Here is a 12,194-nt window from a genome sequence, read left to right as displayed (position 1 = left end):
CCGGGCACCTACACATCTGGGCACCTGCACAGCCGGGCACCTGCACAGCCAGGCAACTACATGTCCAGCACCTCACAGCCGGGCACCTGCAGCGGAGCCGCCTCCAGCACACGAGCCACGCTGCCGGCTTGTGGAAGCCTCTCTCTACCTTTTGCCGGTTTCTTGTTTGGACTGTTTGCGTTTTCTTGTTGATATGTAGGAGTTTTTACATATCCCAGATACTATGCCATTGCTATTATGTGGTTCAAATATTTTCTTTTAGTTTTTTGATCCATTTTTTCTTTTCTTTTTTTTATGGGATGTTTTTAAAAACAACACAGCTTTATTGGGACATAACTCAAATATCATAAAGTTTTCCCTTCTAAAGTGCACAGTTCTGTGATTTTTTAGTATATTCCTAAAGAACAGCTTACCTTTAATCTAGTTCAATTTAGTAGTCCCTTATAAAGTAATATATTTTTAAAGAATACATGTTTTATACATAAAATATATATGTAAAAGAGTAGAGGGTATATCTTTTTTGTGTCGTCAGAAAATCCTCTGACCCCAAGATTGTAAGAAGGAATTATTCCATATTCTCATTTTGCCTTTTATAGATAAACTAGAGGCCCAGTATATGAATTCGTGCGTGGGTGGGGTCCCTCAGCCTGGCCAGCAATCGGGGGCGATCGAGGCATCTTGCCCAGTCCCAGTAGGAGCCTATCAGGGCCAGCCTGCTGGGGGGAGGGACCGAGGGAGGTTGGCTGTGGGAGCGCACTGACCACCAGGGGGCAGCTCCTGCATTGAGCATCTGCCCCCTGGTGGTCAGTGTGCATCATCGTGAGCGGTCGACTGGTCATAAGGTCGCTTAGGCTTTTATATTTATAGATGTTTCATTGACCTGAAACTGATGTTTGTGTATGGTGTGAGGTAGGAACTAACGTTACATGGGTAACCACTTGCTCTAGTGTTTTTTGTTGCTGTTAATCCTCACCTGAGGGTATTTTTTCTATTAATTTTTAGAGAGAGTGGAAGGGAGGGGGAGAGGCAGAGAGAGAAATATCAGTGTGAGAGACACATAGATTTATTGCTTCCCACACATGCCCCAACTGGCGCCAGGGATCAAGCCTGCAACCAAGGTACATGCCCTTGGCCTAATTGAACCTATGACCCTTTAGTCTGTGGGCCAGTGCTCTAACCACTGAGCAATCAGCTAAGATTGCTCTAGTATTTTTAATAATACTATTTAAGCATTTTAAGAGAAGATGTTGATGATTTGTTATTAGACCAGGAGATATAGATACTTGGAAATAGGCCTAAGTAAACACTCACACACTCACTCACAGTCACATACACACATATATATACTTTTTCTTCTTCCCGCTCAGAGAGAATGAGAACCATTCCTTTGGGCCCAAACTGCTTTAATGTCGTGCTGCCCGAGGATAGGAAAGTAAACTAGATGACTTTTCACAATACTCTCAGCCCCAAATTCTGAGTTAGAATATGTAGTTGTTGTTAAAAAGAGTAAAATCTTGTTATCCAATAGCCCATATAAACCAGCCAGATTTAAAAATATGACGTGAAAGGAATTAGAATTCTATATTATTTTAAAAATCATAAAACAAAGAAAGGTACGTGACCAAAGTGCATGCTTTGGTTTTAAGCCTTTGAAGACTCACGTGTCCCTGACTGCATAGCACTTCGGTCTGTGTATGAAGCCTGACTCAGCGACCCAGGCCAGACGCAGCGACACAGTCCTGACTCAGCGACCCAGGCCTGACGCAGCCAGTCCCCTGGGTCTCGTGCGGAGGAGCGGCTTTGCCACCCGCTCTGTGGCGATGCTCGCGTGCACTGTTCACACCAGGGGAAGTGGCTCCACACCCCTCATTCCTGTCCGGATGAATCGCCTCTGCCCTCTGCGGGGACAGGTAGGGCCCGGAGCGCTGTCCCAGGGCAGGCTCCGCGGGCCAGGGCCTTTGGCCTCGCGCGCTGAGTGCAGAATGGGCCATTGTTCGAGCATCGGACCTGGTTGCTCGCAGAACACAACGCACCTTTTCAGATCTCCAGGCTTCTGCCGGTGAATTTTTGTGCTGCGCGTCATTTCGCTGGTAGTTTTCTTTCTAGGATCCTTTCTGCCGGGTTAGCTGTGAGTCAAGCTGGCGGATGAAGCTTAATTCTGCTAAGTCTGCAGAATGGCTTGTTAATCCCTATTTTACATTCCGCGGAGCACTGTACCGTGCAGGCTCCTTCTGTTCACCCAACGAGGGGAAGATGCCTGGGAAGCGATAAGGCGGCGAGTTTAGAGTCGACTCTGAGGAACCGTGGGGGCTTCCACCTGGCAAATGGCGTCCGTTCAGAATCCTGATTGCACAGAACAGCCTCCCGTGAAGGCCCAGTCACCCCACCTCGGAGCTGCCTTGAGCGTTTTAAAGTGCCTTTAGCAATTTGAAGGTTATTCTCATTTACATATTTCTTACTATTCACTGAATCTTATTTGATTCTGACACGTCCACAGAATTTCTTCGTAAGGGTAACCTTTCAGCTCGAACCCCCTAGAAAGGATTTCTGCTGAAAACAGAAATCTCAGTGTATCTTAGCTGTGCCTGGCCCCTCTGTTCATTTCACCTCAGTTAAGGGCTGGTTAAAGGGACACAGGTGTAACACTGGGACCGTCCTCCCTGTAATGTTCACTGTCCCCCTTCCCACGCATCCAGTCCTCTTAAACCCTACAAGGGGTTGTTTGGGGAAAGGCTTTCGGATAAAGCAGTGTGATCATATATAGACCCATGAAGCTACTCATTACAGGAGCCTTCAAAGAATTACAGAACGAGGAGCAAAACTGAAAACCTCAGTATTCCAGATAATTTACTGCAAAACCTCACCCACACAGAAAAAGTCCCTTCCTTTCTTTTTCTTAAATTATCGTGGCATAAAATATTAAAATCGCCCAGCCAGTGCACTCAGTGGCTGAGCATTGACCTGTGAACCAGAAGGTCACAGTTCGATTCCTGGTCAGGGCAGATGCCCGGGTTGTGGGCTCGATCCCCGGTCGGGGGCATGCAGGAGGCAGCCGATCAATGATTCTCTCTCATCATTGATGTTTCTCTCTCTCTCTCTCTCTCTCTCTCCTTTGAGTCAACAAATATATATTTTTTAAAAGAATTAAAAACACTTAGGTATTTTTGAGCACATTTAAAACATATTCTTTGTAGACTGGTTTTCTTTGGGGGTTTTCTCTGCTGTGGAACAGTTTATAGTTTTCCTTCAGGCGACTTCATAAGGATTTGAAATCCATTTCATGTCATGTTTTCCTACTTGGTGGAGCTTTGTCAACATAGTAATATGCAATTTCGTGTTTGATAAGGTTTCTAATTTTAACCTCAAAATGGAAGGACCGACCTTTCTGCTCTGGGCAGAGGTGTCCATCCCTGCCTGTCCCCGTCATGTCCCCCGACCTCGGTGGGAACCAAACACGAGAAGACCGAACGGTGCGGAGGAGGCGAAGCGGGTGGACCTCGGGCGGCACCGTGATCCGCCACCCGCTTTCCTCTTTGCCGCACGTGTCCCCGATCTGGAGTGGGGACGCCAGCAGCCCGGACGCGCCAGCAGAAACAGACAGACGATGACAGCAGCCGGGCCTCCCTAGCCCAGGGCCAGAAAACGGGCACCAGCGAGACCGAGCGCGCAGCAACCCCTCTGCGTCACAGGAGACACGGCCCCTGCTGCCGGCTGAGGCTGACGGGCAGCCTGGACGAGCCCTTGCCAGGCTGTGCCCACTGGGTGCCACCGAGGGCTGAGGAGGGGGCAGCCAGGCCTCTGATGTCTGCTGGGGGTAGCAAAATCCGCCCACCCACCCTGTGTCGGGAGCCACACCGGAGGCTGCCTTTCGCCGCCGGCACCTGTGGCGGGGTCAATGGAGACGCCTGGAGGCGGGAGGGCATCGGTGGGCCCTGGGACCAGCGCCAGTGCGATGGGAGCCTGTTTGAGGGCTTGGCATCATCTGAGGAGGACGGTGTTGCAGACAAGACCATACCCAGGAGTTGGTCGGTTTTTCCTGCTCACGGAGATGAGGGAGGCGGCCTGTTTGCACAGAGTGGGTTAGGGCTGAGGGACGACTGACCATCCCAGGAGGATGAGCAACTCCGACCGAGTCTGTGAGCCGAAGGTGGTGTGTGTGGGGGTCAGATTCCAGGGTGGAAGGGCTGCCGGGACCCACCTGTGGACTCCCTGTCCGTCCGCTGCTGGTCCTGTTATCCCTGTTCAAGGGAAGGTCTGAGAGGCCGAGACCTGGCGAGGGCCCCACCCACCAGGTCAGCGACGCCCCAGCTTGTAAAGCTGCTGCTGAGAGGTGAGCCTGAGGGTGCGGGGAGAATACAGGCTGGGGGGGGCGGGGCGGCGCCACGTGTGCTGTGTGTCCCGCCCCCCGCCCCGCCCCCTACCAGCTGTGCAGCCTTGAGCAAGTAACTCGTCTCTTGTACCTCGGTTTCCCCATCTGGAAAAGGGGGGTGATAATCTGCTCCCTGTTTGGCTGTTATCAGATGACAGATGCCTCGGAGGAGCCGGGACTGTGTGGCCAGCGTCGGTGTTGGCTGCCCGGAGGGAAGGCGGGGAGAGGACAGAGGCGGGCATGCTCTCTCCTGCGCCCGCACTCAATGCTCCCTTTCATGAGTAGCAACTTCGCTGCCCGGTGCCCCCCCCCCCCCCCGCCAAGGGCTCTCTTTAATCTGCGCCCCAAGGTCATCTGACACAGGCTGTGTCTGGCGCAGTGAGCCAGGAGCTGGGAAGCGAGCTGGATAAAACGCGGAAGGATAGGAAGGGCCGAGTGCGCGGGGCCCCTCCCCACGGGGAGCCTGTCCCTAACCGTCGGGCTTTTCTTCATCCCGAGTTTCATCTCAGGCGTTTCGTCTCCCACTAAAACCCGAATATCTGCTCGTCTCCCCAGTACATCCGTTTCTGACGGTAAACTGCCGGGCGATCTGTGGTCTTGGGGAAGCGGCCTTCATGCTCCCCCCACTTCCCTGAGGACGGGGCAGAGAACCTTCCTGTGGCTGCGTGGGCTGACGGCGGTTCTTTTTAAGCCGTTTGTTTGTGTTGAGGTATCCTTAGTAATAGCGTCACATAGTTTTGTGGTTGCTTTTGTTAAACAGGTTAAGAGTCCCGGCCACCTTATCTCGTGGCAAAGCAGGAGGAATGACCCCCAGCAGTTGCTTGAGCTCCTGGCCTGGCGCTGAATAAAGAAACAGGAGGCGCGGAGTCCTTCTGCTGCTGCGGGTTCTGTTCGCCGAGTGCGCCTGTGACTGGCCTCTTGGGGGTAGTTCAGGCCCGGGTGTCCTGGGTCCAGGTCAGTGCCTGCGGCCTGCTCTGTGTGGCCAGGCCTGGGAGGGCGGGCACGGCAGTGGGCAGGGGGAGCCCGTCCTCAGGGCGCCCTCCCCTTGCAGCGACCCTGAGACGGGGAGGTGCAGAGCGCATGTGGGGGGCGGCCTTGTCCTGCCCAGGAGGGGCTGGGGAGGGAAGTGGGCACGGGAGTGTAGGATGGCCGACAGGAGGGTGGTGGGAGGAGCTCTGCCTGCCTCCTATGCTCCGGTATCTTCTCTTTCCTATCCCTCCAGCAGCAGCCGTTATCTGTGATGTGGGGGTTGGGGATACGGGTTAGGAAGTCACGCGGAACACGTGTGGGGACATGTCTCTGTCCTGTCTCTTCCCTCCTCCTCCTCCTCACATTGATCCTTGTCTCAGACCTGATGTACCCCTGGGTTGCGGAGTGGAAGCTGGACAGGGTTTCTGGGAATCCTGGGACATTTCTGGTCTTTTCTGGTCTCCTTCCCCCTCACTCTGCTTCTTTACCGGGCGTGTGGGGACAGGAGATCCGAAAGAGACCCCCAAACATTCCCATGGCCCTTGTTCCTTCTCTCCTCTCCTCCTCCCTCCCAGCAGAAGGCCCCCCCCCCACACACACACCGTGGGTCCTGCTGAGGGTGTGTGTGTGTGAGAGAGAGAGAGAATGTGCGTGTGAGTGTGTGTGTGTGTGTGTGTGTATGTGCATGTGAGAGTGTGTGCACGTGCGTGTGTGTGTGCGTGTAAGAGTGTGTGTGCGTGTAAGAGTGTGCGTGTGCGTGTGTGTGTATGTGCGTGTGAGAGAGAGTGTGTGCATGTGTGTGTGTGTGTGTGCGTGTAAGAGTGTGTGTGTGCGTGTGTGTGTGCGTGTGTGTGTGTGTGTGTGTGTGGTGCTGATAATTAGGGCTCCAATAGAAGGGAGGTGGAGAAGCAGGACCTACATCATGGAAAGCCTTGGAGTTCTGAGGAGGGAGGTCAGAGGATTCCGCCATCGGCCTACAGTGTCCGTGGTCCCGAGAACTTGTTCTAACATTTCGGTGCACAGCAGTTTCTCACTAATGAGGTCAGGAAGACCACACCAGCCTTGAGCGGTGAACTCTAATGGAGCAGGAGGGAAAGGCGAGGACGTAGGTAACAGCCGGCAGGAGTCACAGCTCAGGTGGGCGCCCTAAGTTAGCAAAGTGAGCTGCAGGCACCCAAAGCCCGCTCAGGAGTCAGCACTTGGTAGAGAGGCGGGGAAAACCACGTCTGTCCTGGAGGAACAACAGTACCCCCTTGGCTGCAGCTCTAGAGACAATAGGGAGGGGTGAGGACTGTGGCAAACGGAGCACACAGCCCACCCACAGGGCGACTGTTGATGGGTTCATTCAGTCGCTGCTCTTTGAGGATTTGGAATCGCGAAGGCGGTGCTGGTAGAGTTTGCATCCCACTGACCACACACGTGGCTCTGTTCAGGGCTCCATTCGCTGATGTAACACAACCCCAGATTCAGTGCAGGTTTCCTCCAACCCCACACTTCAACCAGTTCCTGACAGGCTTCTTGGCAGGTGCAGGGCACGGGTGTCTTCCTTCATCGTCCTGGTCTCTCCTGGCACCCTTTGCACCCGAATGACAGGACGGTGTTCTCTCTGGAGGATGTGGCCGCCACCCTCGGCTCTCTCTGGTGTGGTGGCCGCCCTGGAGGCTGATGTAGAGTGGCACCAGCGCACTGGCCAGCCTGTCTTTGTCTCCAGCTAATCTTAACATTTTGCTTTCAATAAAATTTTCACATTCTTTTAAACCTTTACTCCAAAACCTGAATTATTGATTCAACTCATCTTTTGTGTTTTTAAAACATGCCTTCATCATAGTGCTTTTAAAAAAATAGTCAACACTTTCCTTTCTGGTTTCTAAATATGCATAAAAAACATAAACAGTTGTGGGAAGATATGTAGCCCATCCTTTCATACCTGGAGAAATTAATCTTTTTTCCAGAAAAGTCACCCTATGTTGGCCGGATGCCAGTTGGCATTCAGATCTGAGTCAAAACAGATGCCTGCCCCATGTGGTCTGCCGGAAGGCACACAGTCAGTCTAGCCTTTGGAAAATATTAGTGGTGCCAGTGACAGAATTTGAATGCTATCGAATACTCTTTCCTAGCCACGGTCTGTGGTCTGCTAAGGGGAAACCCACAATAAAATCCGCCCCCTCCGCGAAAGGCACGGCTCCAGCCTGGTAGGAAGCCTGTAATGTGGCCAGACAGGGGCGCGTGGAGGGAGCCGGCGTCAAAGGGCAGGGACGAGCCAGCAGAGCAGCAGCAGCTCACAGTGTCCAAGGGTTTTCAGAGAGTGTTGTTCCTCCTTCTGCTTGGAGTATGTGCCCTCCAGGGTGTGAGCATGGGAGCCGGCACGAAGTGCACTCAGAGGAGGAGGCTGTAGGGATGGCCGGTGAGCGGCAGCCACGGCTGCACCTCTGAGCCTGAGATGTGCAAACACGTGGGATCCAGAACTCTACCGAGCAGCATGATCCAGTGGACACACCGCTGTGTCCCACCTGGCAGGGCGCAGTGCACACACCGCTGTGTCTCCCCTGGCAGGGTGCAGTGCACACACTGCTGTGTCTCCCCTGGCAGGGTGCAGTGCACACACACACCGCCGTGTCTCCCCTGGCAGGGCACAGTGCACACACCGCTGTGTCTCCCCTGGCAGGGCGCAGTGCACACACCGCTGTGTCCCCCCTGGCAGGGCGCAGTGCACACACCGCTGTGTCTCCCCTGGCAGGGTACAGTGCACACACACACCGCTGTGTCTCCCCTGGCAGGGTACAGTGCACACACACACCGTTGTGTCTCCCCTGGCAGGGTACAGTGCACACACACACCGCTGTGTCTCCCCTGGCAGGGCGCAGTGCACACACTGCTGTGTCTCCCCTAGCAGGGTACACTGCACACACACCGCTGTGTCTCCCCTGGCAGGGCGCAGTGCACACACCGCTGTGTCTCCCCTGGCAGGGTACAGTGCACACACACACCGCTGTGTCTCCCCTGGCAGGGTACAGTGCACACACACACTGCTGTGTCTCCCCTGGCAGGGCGCAGTGCACACACCGCTGTGTCCCCCCTGGCAGGGCGCAGTGCACACACACACACCGCTGTGTCTCCCCTGGCAGGGCGCAGTGCATACACCGCTGTGTCCCCCCTGGCAGGGCGCAGTGCACACACACACACCGCTGTGTCTCCCCTGGCAGGGCGCAGTGCACACACCACTATGTTCCCCTGGCAGGGAGCAGTGCACACACACACACCACTGTGTCTCGCCTGGCAGGGCGCAGTGCACACACCGCTGTGTCTCCCCTGGCAGGGTGCAGTGCACACACACCGCTGTGTCCCCCTGGCAGGGCGCAGTGCACACACACACCGCTGTGTCCCCCCTAGCAGGGCGCAGTGCACACACCGCTGTGTCCCCCCTGGCAGGGCGCAGTGCACACACCGCTGTGTCCCCCCTGGCAGGGCGCAGTGCACACACACCGCTGTGTCCCCCTGGCAGGGCGCAGTGCACACACCGCTGTGTCTCCCCTGGCAGGGCGCAGTGCACACACGCACACCGCTGTGTCTCGCCTGGCAGGGCGCAGTGCACACACCGCTGTGTCTCCCCTGGCAGGGCGCAGTGCACACACACCGCTGTGTCCCCCTGGCAGGGCGCAGTGCACACACACCGCTGTGTCTCCCCTGGCAGGGCGCAGTGCACACACACCGCTGTGTCCCCCTGGCAGGGCGCAGTGCACACACACACCGCTGTGTCCCCCTGGCAGGGCGCAGTGCACACACCGCTGTGTCTCCCCTGGCAGGGCGCAGTGCACACACACACCGCTGTGTCCCCCTGGCAGGGCGCAGTGCACACACCGCTGTGTCTCCCCTGGCAGGGCGCAGTGCACACACACCGCTGTGTCTCCCTGGCAGGGCGCAGTGCACACACACCGCTGTGTCCCCCTGGCAGGGCGCAGTGCACACACCACTGCTGTGTCCCCCTGGCAGGGCGCAGTGCACACACCACTGCTGTGTCCCCCTGGCAGGGCGCAGTGCACACACCGTCTCCCCTGGCAGGGCGCAGTTCTCACATCACCGCTGTGGGCTGGGTTTCCAGACCCATTCCTGGATCTTGTTGTGGGCTCAGGGGAGGAAGGAATACTGCCTCTGTGCCAAACGAACAGCCAGTGTCCTTGGCGAGCTGCAGACCCACAGAGAACTCCCAGGGGAATGCTCCTAAAGGGCACGGCAAGGGGGAACCCTGCTGGAAGGGGGGTCTCTCAGCCTTCCTGGGTCTCGTCCACAAATGACGTTGTGGACCTGGACGGCCCTCCAGGCTGTGCCACCCAGCCCCTGACGTGCACACAAATCGCCCGGGGCGGCCTGTGAAATTGCATCTTCTCCTTCAGCAGCTGGGGTGGGGCCCGAGGGTTGCTCCCCCACAGCCCAGGAGCTGCTGCCGCCCGGAGCACGTGTGCAGCTGGCTCTGTGTGAGCTGAGCCCGCCCGCATGAGCTCTGTGCGCGGAGACGGCGCTCACCGGGCAGGTCAGAAGCACGGAGGTTTCAGGAACCATGCCCACCACGCTGTCATCGCTTCCCAACCTGCACACGGTCTCACGTGCTTTACAGTACAAGAACTGCCCAGCTGTGGGCCTGGCGCACGGACAGCATGAGAGATGAACGCAGAGACAGTACCTGTGCCTCCAGGGCGGAGCACGTGGAGCAGGTAGCTGTGCCTCCAGGGCGGAGCACATGGAACAGGCCGCAGCATTTAGCAGGGCCTGGGATATGTTCTTCCTTACAGCTGCTGTACCTTTTGGTCTGGGAAAAAGAAAAGGTCGCCCTGTCATTTTTTGCTTAAAAACAAGAGGTTTCTGTTTCTCTTTTACACATGGGAGTGGGAGTGGGAGGGTCCATTTCTGAAGCTTCTTTTGTTGTTATTGTTGATGTTTTGTGTATTTCGGCCTCAATAACTTCAAAAGACATATTATCAGCCCCATGTGCCTAACCCGCTGAGCACGTGCCGTGTCCTGGCCGGGTTTTGTGTCATTCAATGCTGAGTGTGTGAACACAAGTTTATTAACTTCGGCTCTTCCTACCTCAGGGCGCTGGGCCCATTGAGTCCCAGGGGAGCGAGGAGGCAGGGCCATTGTCTCTGAATCCTGGGGTTAAGGGACGCAGAGAAGGAAGCTGGTCGGTTCAAACCTCGGGGCAAGGAGTCCATGCGGGAAGGGTTGTGTTCTTTTCTCCTTCCGTGGACACGCGCTCACCTGACCTGAGGGCCGTGGCGTTGGCCGAGGAAGGGCCAGGCGAGTGGTTCCTGCCAGCGTCTTCTCCGACTGGGGCCAGACAGCCACCCACCAGAGGTTGCGTCCAGGTGCCCAGGCCGATGGCGGGTTTGCTAACCGTCACCGTTCAGCAGCACGCTGTCGGGTGGTTCCGCTCATTGATATCCTCAGCTGAGAAACAGCTACAAGAGTGATCGCAGATCTAGCAAATGGTCCCATCTAACCGAGGGTGTCTGTGTGAGAGATGGGGTTGGAGACCTTCGGTTTACACACTCATGACTCAGCAGGCACATGTGAGATTTGGGAGCCACTGTGTGTGCGTGGGGCGCCAGGATGCACTGAGGACCGTACATGGCCACACCCTTAGATGACAGCTGTGTGTTACGCAAAACGGCATGTGTGCGTGAGGTGGGTTAGGAGTCAAGGACGCTTGGGCTGTGTTAGCGCAACCTTTCCAAGCCTCAGTCTCCCCATCTGTAGCACCAGCATCAGGTAGCCCAGACGCCACGAACTCTCGTGAGCATCCCTGATGTGAGGGCGTGTGTGAGGTCTGCACGCCGTGCGACTCAGTGCTGGTGGCTCAGTCATCGTGGTGAATGATGTCGGGCCACAGCATCCAAATCATTCGGGTCCTGAAAGGGAAGAATCAGAGTCCAAACTGGGCGTTTTTGTGTTATTTCATGTGTGACTGTTTGGGCGGGAGTTTGTGTCTGGGTTGATGGAGATGTCGCGCTCTGTCTATTAGGAATAAAGCTGTTATTGAAGCGACACTTGCGCGAATTAGGCTCGGCCTCTGCCTTCATCCTGCAGTGTTGGATACCACAGGGTTTCCTTGCTTTATAAAATCCGCTATAAAGAGGGAAGGCGGCCGCTCCTGTGTAGAAGATGTAAAACCCCAAGTGTGTGTGGCAGCAGGAAGCTAAACCTTCTTAAAGGCCGCAGAGGCAGGGGTCTCCATTCTGCATTGGTGCCCAGTGCAGACCTGGGTGGCACGTGGGGTCGTGCAGGCTGGTCGAGGGCCCTCGGTGCCCCCAAGGCAGATGGGAGGGAGGGCTCTGGGAAGCAGGGCTGCGTTGGCCTGCACGCGGGGGGGGGTGGGAGCCAGGTGCTCGGAGTGGCAGTGCCCCCTGTGAAGTGGAGTCTGCAGCCTCCAGCCACACTGCCAGGCTGCAGGGGGCGGAGCCAGGTGTGAGGCCGCTGGAGGGAGCCCAGGAAGCCAGCACGGCCAGTGGAGGGTGGGAGGCAGAGGCCAGGGAAGCCCCGGACCTCACCAGGCGATTCAGTGCACCTTTCCATAGGGTGCCTGTGGCTCCTGGTCACACGGGGTTGAACCAACTTGGTTCAGACGTAAGCCAGTTCGTTCCTCCTCCACTGTAGTGTGCGTGGAATCATCCTTTAAAGTGTAGATCCCAGGGGAGGGCTGCGTGTTCAATCGGATGATTGACGTCACACAGGCCTGAGAAGAAGCAGGTGCTCAATACCTCCCTTCCCCCTCTCCCCCCGGGCCCTTCCTGACAGTCCCATCAGTTGCTGTCCTTTTCCACAGCAGGAAAGTTTAGATGGAAACATTATTATGTGTTAACAA

The 12,194-nt window shown here is 56.0% G+C and overlaps 1 protein-coding gene across 3 annotated transcripts in view; it reads left to right on the top strand.

Annotated features, from left to right (window-relative positions):
• Positions 1 to 12,194, top strand: part of PAG1 (phosphoprotein membrane anchor with glycosphingolipid microdomains 1) — a 107,140-nt gene that overhangs the window by 20,268 nt on the left and 74,678 nt on the right. The window lies entirely within an intron of this gene.

This window comes from Myotis myotis, unplaced genomic scaffold (genome assembly GCF_014108235.1).
Source record: "Myotis myotis isolate mMyoMyo1 unplaced genomic scaffold, mMyoMyo1.p scaffold_m19_p_16, whole genome shotgun sequence".
Taxonomy (NCBI): Eukaryota; Metazoa; Chordata; class Mammalia; order Chiroptera; family Vespertilionidae; genus Myotis; species Myotis myotis.
Note: the sequence above shows the minus strand (reverse complement) of the source record. Positions and strands in the feature narration are given on the sequence as shown.